Here is a 7,706-nt window from a genome sequence, read left to right as displayed (position 1 = left end):
GCTGACCTTTAACTAGCAAAATCTGAGGAGAGTTTCATGCATCCCTAGTTTTTCACTTCCCCCTCAACACCTGAAGCTTTGGTCAAGGCATTCCTACTTACAGTGGGGTAAGTTAGTAAGCACTTTGTTCCCATTTCTTCCTGGTAAGTTCACTCTGACATGTAACTACTAAAAGCAAACAACCAGAAAGGTCACTCACAAAAACAAAGAAAGCTGCCTCATACGAAGTCAGACCATCTAGCTAGCCCAGAATTGTCCACTTTGACAAATAGCAGTTCTCCAGAGTTTCGGATCCTCAGTATGCAGATTATCTGCTGTGCTACTGAGCCATGGCCCCTCTCCAAGTAGGACATGGTCCACTCACTCTTATCAACAAATTACACCTGAAGGGTTTGCCTGACACTGGTTATGCTTTGTATTCCTTACCCTTTTATTATTTCCCTGTTCTTAGAGCCTTGATGAATATAATCAAGGTTGGGTGTTTACTTTTATGAGTTGTGTGAGAAGAAATACATGGTCTAACTCCTGGCACTCATTTTTGGACAAGCAACTTGGCCACATAGCACTTACAGGCCGAACTTTACTGACAAGGAGTCAACTGACTAAAAAGGTCAAACGGCAGGTGTTATACAGAATATCACCAGCAGACATCCCATTGTCAATCCAAATAACATAAATGCCAAAAAAGGCTTCCAGACTAAAAATAAAAATAAGGGGAGCCTGGGAGAATTCTACTCTACTACATTCCCACCACATTTTTAGCTAGTGGATTTGTTCTAGTATAGCGGAGGATCACATTTTATGTTTCTCTCCCTTTTTTAAAAAAACCGAGGTAGCTATCCATCTGTGTGGAGGAAGGGTGAGTAGCGAAAGGCTACTTAACCCTTTCATCTCTGGTCATTTTTCAACTCCAAATCAGCTGCTTTTTCATCTGTAGAGGTATGGTGCCACTTGCATTTTCCCCATATCTTCCTCCCCAAAAAAGAAACAGTAGCTTGGGGAGGCAATTTTGAAGTGGGAAACATGAATAGAAAGGGTGATTTAAGCAGCTTCTGTCTGCTCATCCTTCCTCTATCGAGTCTCACAAGCCTGTCCAGGTTGATTTTAGTGTTTTTTTTAAAGATGCAGACATGAAAAAGAAAATTCCATGTTATGTGCACTTTGGAGCCTGAGGAAAGAACATAATGCTGAGGATTTAGGAACCCGTGAATAGAATGTACAAGCATTTTAGTGTACAGTGTATTGAATGTAAACAATGCAAACAATGGATTTGTGGCCAGGGGGCGGGGGGGGTATGATTTTTCATAGTAAGTAAGGCTGATTGTGGCAGGTAGTCATTTGCTCCAGCTGCCTTCTTGGGAAAGAAACATCATCCCCATCCTAAATACTTTAGGGAAGTATGCCACTCTAGGTTCAGTCATGGTGGCTCTCAGTGGACATTATTGCCAAATGGTAAATCCAAATGTTACTGTTTCATATGCTGACTCCATATCAAGAGGATGGAAGGAAGCACTGTCTGTTAATAAGCTCTTGAAGCTCTATGTATGAAGTGAAATATACTGTATATTTAGAAAAGGATCCTTCTTCCAACCAACTGACCTTCGCTGAAAAACATTGATGGCATTCAGTTAAATCGCTTTCCCCAAATCACTTCATTGCAAAGGTGGAAAATATTTTATAAGCATCGAGAGAGATTGTAACTGACATTATTACAGAAGGCTATGAAGAACAAAAGCCATTGTGAATAGGCAGAGAGTAGGGAACACCATCAAGGACAAAACAGAAAGCATTTGAAAGCACTAAAAAGAGGAGATGTTGATGACAACAAAGCCCCAGAGAGATTATCAAAATAACCTGGGGGGAAAACACAGTCCTACACAAAAAAACAGCATTAGTTAGGGTCAAATAACAAAGTATTGTCAATAAGATTAGTAATGTAGCACACAAATAACTGAAAGGAAAGATTCCTTTGCAAGCGACACTTGAGAAGACTCCACGGGGAAAAAATAAATCTAAAGGTAAGAGCAGTTCTGTTATTAATTCTCCTTGCATCTCAACTAACAAAGGGGAAATGCATATTTACCTAATGTGGTGATCAATTTTCCTGGCACAGCAGAAAAAAAAGAATTAAAATGTATGCAAATAGCTGTGTAATTGGTAGAAAAGTGCCTAATGCTAATATTCATAATAATATTTGATTTGGATTTGGGAGGCCAACATTTAAATAATAATGCAAATATTGTGAAAAGAAAACTCCACATGATTACAAAAGTGCACAAAGATGCACGTTTTTCATATGAATGAGAATGAGATCCAGGAAGGCTTAAGATCCAGGAAGGATCTTAGGGCTTGACCCACATTTTGGGTCTTAGCTGCCTTCCTAGGGTCTTCAAGGGAAGGAGTTGGGCTGGCACCACAGGTGGGCCTAGTCTGACATGGCCTGAAGGACTTTGTCCATCTGGGGGCCGACCTGAGATCCAGCCAATTTCTTTTCGTTGGAGAAATTGCCATGCAAGTTTTATACAGAGGGAGAGTTCCCACCCTCAACCACTGATGTGATAACAGTGGTAGTCCTGGTGGCTGCATTGACTAAAGCATGCAGTAGCAAAAACTGGAGAGTCAATATGTAGTTTGGCTATGAGAAGTGAGCACCCATGCAGAGCCTGTATTGTATTTTATTTTAAAAATGTATATCCTTCCTTCTCGTTCCCAGTCAAGGCAGTTTACTGCAAGAGAAAAAGACAACATGTATGCCTCTGTATACCATCGCTGTAAGGGAGCAATGGCAGCAAAGTGGGTATGCTTTCATTTCCTGTGTGTGGGCTTCCCAGAAGATCTGGTGCGCCACTGTGAGAGGCAGGATACTGGACTGGATAGGCCAAGGGCTTGATCTGGCAAGGCTCTTCTTGTGTTATAATAAAAAAAGTCATAAGGGGGGGGAAATCAATCAAATCACAAAACAGAAAATATAAACAATTAGTGCAAAGAAGAAGAAAGACCAATCAGCCATGTAAATAGCATCTTACAAAGAATAAGAGAACAGGTCCCTGCCCCAAGGTGCTTACAATCTAGATATTAACACAGGGGAAACAACAGAGGAGGGAAATTGAGGGAGGGATAAGCAGGCTAATATTTCAGTTACACATATTTAAGCTTAGACACAAGAGGGAATGGGGACTAAGGCATTGTGCCAAAGAATTCATGGAGAAGTTGAATTTTAAGAAGGGAAGTAAGAAAGGAGGCAAATGTTAGTCCCATACATCAGCTGCCTTTGGATTAATGCACAAAACTGATTCTAAATGCACTTGCTCTTCCTTATCAAGATTTTAAAACTTTTTTATTGTATTTTCCATATACCCATGACGTTTCCCTTCTTTGGAATCCTTCTGAAAATCAAATTAGGTTTATACAAAGCATTTGCCCTGCTCACACATTATAAGCAGGAGGCTGTACGCACCTGAGCCCACTGATCATAAAAGGGTCCACCATCACACCTACAGTATTCACCTCTTCAGATAATTGCCCTACAGAGCCAGGGTGAATGATGCACTGGGTGAGACTTGCAGTGTGCTTTTGGAGGTTGTACCACAAGTACAACCTCCTCCTTATAATTTATTTCTTCATCAAACTTCTATACCGCCCAAACTTCCGTCTCTGTCCCCCCATCTCCAGATAAACCCAAACTCAGTACAAAAACTTCAACCCAAGTCCAAAACAGCTTAAAACTGACTAAACAGAAGCCCTCTAGCCCTTTCCCTTGTTCTCCCCCAAAGTAGCTCCCCCAAAGGGGCGACCCCCTTTGGTGTCACCCCTTTGGTGGTGGGCCCGCCACCACAGGCAGCCTTCCTACAAAGCCCAAGCTGAGCAGGTGACCCGAGGAACTGCTGAGTCACTCAGGAGCTGGTCCCAATCCTGCCCACACTTCCCACAGATGTTACCCTGAGGCTGCAGCCCCACAGGGGAAGCAGAAGCAGGCAGGCAACAGCAGAAGGAACCCAAGAACCCACTTGGTCTCTCACCCCAGGCAGCACTGGGTGGGAAGTGGATGGCCTCTCCCTCTCCCGCTCTGCTGGGCTTCTAGGTATCTATACCTTAATTCTGATCCAGTAATTGCATTCTGATTGATTGATTGACCTTCATCTCTGGTCATTAGGTGTCATCAAGTTGTTGTCAACTCTTAGCAACCACATAGATAGATTCTCTCCAGGATGATCTGTCTTCAACTTGGTCTTTTAGGTGTCTCAGTGGTGCATTCATTGCTGTCGTAATCGAGTCCATCCACCTTCCTGTTGGTCGTCGTCGTCTTCTCCTTCCTTCAACTTTCCCCAGCATTATAGACTTCACATAATGTGTCCAAAGTATGATAGTTTGAGCCTGGTCATTTGTGAAAATTCTGGATTGATTTGTTCTATGATCCATTTGTTTGTTTTCCTGGCTTTCCATGGTATCCCCAAAAGTCTTCTCCAGTACCAAAGTTCAAAAGCGTCAATACTTTTTCTGTCCTGCTTTTTCAAAGCTTTTGCATCCATCGAGTGTCATGGAAAAAACCATTGTCTGAAATACTCTTATCTTTGTAGATACAGACATGTCATGGCATCTAAATATCCTTTCCAAGGCCTTCATTGCAGCCCTACCAAGTGCTAGTCTGAGGCATATTTCTTGACTGCTGGATGGTCAGTTCTAAAAGGCAGAAACTATCCAGTGTCTTCATTATCAGTTCTAAAGCTGTTTGCAGTACCTGTTGTCATTAGTTTAGTCTTCTTTACATTTAGTCGTAGTCCCATTTTTTCATTATGCTCCCTGACTTTCACTACTAGATCTGATAAAGGTAAAGGTAAAGTGTACCATTGAGTCCGTGTTGACTCCTGGTGACCACATAGCCCTGTGGCTGTCTTTGGTAGAATACAGGAGGGGCTTACCATTGCCTCCTCTTGCACAGTATGAGATTATGCCTTTCAGCATCTCCCTATATTGCTGCTGCCCGATATAGGTACCAGCGGGGATTCGAACCGGCAACCTCTGGCTTACTAATCAAGTCATTTTCCTGCTGCACCAAGCTGATAGATGCAACTTATTTCTTTCAGACCCTGCACTTCTACTTACAATATCTTTGCTAGCTCTTCTTGCTGACTTAGAGATTGTTTAATGCATTCTAAATCAGATGCACATCTAGGCACCTTCCTGTCTAGATCAGTCATCTTTCTTTCCCAATCATCTGTTTAATTTTCTGTAATTTATCACATCTATTCTTTTAAAAACTATCCAATGCTTCCTTCAATATGGATTTTAATTCTTCAGGAGAATGCTTTATTTTTTAAAAAACCTCACTTTTCTTAATTTTTAAAATTAATTTCTCTCTCTCTCTTTGGATAATATTGCAATAAATCACATCATTTTAAATTCATATTCCATACTCTCATCTCCTGATGAACTCTCATCTCTTGTAGATGAGAAATTGTATTTCTTCGCCTTCCTCTTTTCTTCCTTCAACCCTTACCTTTCTACTTTTTATAGAACAGCCTCCCTAGTGAGGTTCACCTGGCACCAGCACTTTGTTCTTTTAGATGCCAGGTAAAGACCTTTCTGTTCACTCAGGTCCCTTAAATTTGATTTTTAAATTTGATTTTTAAAAGTGACTTTTAAAAGTTTTTAAATTGTTTTGTATCGTACTTTGGGGGTGTGCGTGTGTGTGTTGTGATTTAATGCATTTTACATTTTTTACTCAATGTTCTAATGCTGTGTTCTGAGCTTCCCAGAGAAGAATTTGTTATGAGGCAGCTAACAAATAAAGTTGTTGTTGTTGTTGTTAGTTTTATTTTATTGTATTACTTTTACTTCACTTTTCAAAAATGTTTCAATAAGTAGAATTCAATATTTAATTGAATCATACTCTCAATATCTTAGGCCTTCCATATCTAATTCCTTTCAGATCAGATAACTTCAATAAGTCAATATCAATATTTATAAATAAGGAGCTTTATTTATTTTTTTATTTATTTTATTTATTTTACACACTTCTATACCACCCAAAACTGATGTCTCTGAGTGGTTTACAACAAGCAAACAAAAAAATTAAAAGATTAGTTAAAATAAATGACAGAGTAAAAGTTAAAACATTACAAGAATTAAAATTTAAAAACATTTTTAAAATGATGTTAAAACTGTTAAAACAATATTTAATTAAAAGTCTGGGTGAATAGCTGCATCTTTAAAGACTTTTAAAAAGTTGTCACAGATGGGGAGGCTCTTATTTCAGTAGGGAGCGCGTTCCAAACCTCTGGGGCAGCAGCGGAGAAGGCCTGTCCCTAAGTAGCCATCAAACGAGCTGGTGGAAACTGCAGGCGGTCCTCTCCTGATGATCTCAATGGGTGGTGGGTTTCATAACAAAGAAGACGTTCTCTTAAATACCCAGGGCCCAAGCCATTTAGGGCTTTGTAGGTTATAAACAGCACCTTGTATTTTGCCCAGAAACTTATTGGCAGCCAGTGTAGATCCTTCCATACAGAAGTAATATGGTCTCTCTGAGATGACGCAGAGACCAACCTGGTGGCTGCCACATTCTGAACCAGCTGTAGTTTCTGGACTACACACATAGACCGCATTGCAGTAATCCAGTCTGGAGGTTACCAGCATATGTACCACTGTTCTGAGTTCATTTATCTCAAGAAATGTATGCAGCTGGCATATCAGCTGAAGCTGATAGAAGGCACTTCTGGCCCCTGCTCAACCTGGAAGACCAGGGAGAGGCTCGGATCCAGAAGCACCTGCAGACTGCATACCTCTTCCTTCTGGGGAAGTGTGACCCCATCCAGAACACAAAGATCAAACTCATCTCCCGAGTTTCGAACTCACACAATAAGTACCTCTGTCTTATCTGGATTCAGTCTCCATTTGTTATCCCTCATCCAGCCCATTTCCGCCTCCAGGCATATCAAATGTTTGTACTTAAGTTTAGGGACCAGGGATAGACTGGGACTTCTGTTGGTATACAGATTGCCCCACAGCTCAATGGAGTCCCTAACTGAGCTGACGGACTTGGTCTTGGGCTTGGTGTTGGAGTCCCCCAGGCTTGTGGTGCTGGGGGACTTCAATGTTCATTTCAGGACCAATTTATCCAGGGTGGCTCAGTAGTTCATAGCGTCCATGATGACTATGGGCCTATCCTAAGTGGTCTCGGGACCAATGCACATTGCAGGTTACATGCTTGATTTGATCTTTCACTCTGATCAGGGTGGTGTTCCATGGGTGGGAACTCCTGTGATAACCCCATTGTCATGGATGGACCACCATCTGGTTAAGGTTAGACTTACAGTCACTAAGTTCGGAGTGGAGGATTGCTCAATCTGCCAGTCCCAATTGGTAAATCAACTATCCCCAGAAAATCAAAAACTCCTCCGACTCTATTTAAGTTAAAGAACCCCCTCCCGTTGATACAATTAGCAATAATCACACCTCGGATTAACCTCATTGGCTATGATACTGCCACTGCGCAAAGCTGCAAATTGATACAAAGAACCAGCTCCTCTAGGGTAAGAGTGGGAGCTCTGTAATGGTTTGATCGTTTGTATAGGCTCACATTTTGTCCTGATTTCCGAAAGGCTCAGTATGACACTGTTTGTAACAGCTGCTCAAAACAATGTATAGATTGATACAAGATGCACCTTCCTTCCTGCTGCTCCTGAACATCCATCAGCCTTAGTTCAGCT

The 7,706-nt window shown here is 41.3% G+C and overlaps 1 pseudogene; it reads right to left on the bottom strand.

Moving 5' to 3' along the window:
- Positions 1–7,367: 7,367 nt before the first annotated feature.
- On the bottom strand, positions 7,368–7,497 carry LOC128352645 (uncharacterized; annotated as a pseudogene).
- Between the last annotated feature and the right edge of the window lie 209 nt (positions 7,498–7,706).

Source organism: Hemicordylus capensis, chromosome 3, assembly GCF_027244095.1.
Source record: "Hemicordylus capensis ecotype Gifberg chromosome 3, rHemCap1.1.pri, whole genome shotgun sequence".
NCBI lineage: Eukaryota > Metazoa > Chordata > Lepidosauria > Squamata > Cordylidae > Hemicordylus > Hemicordylus capensis.
Note: the sequence above shows the minus strand (reverse complement) of the source record. Positions and strands in the feature narration are given on the sequence as shown.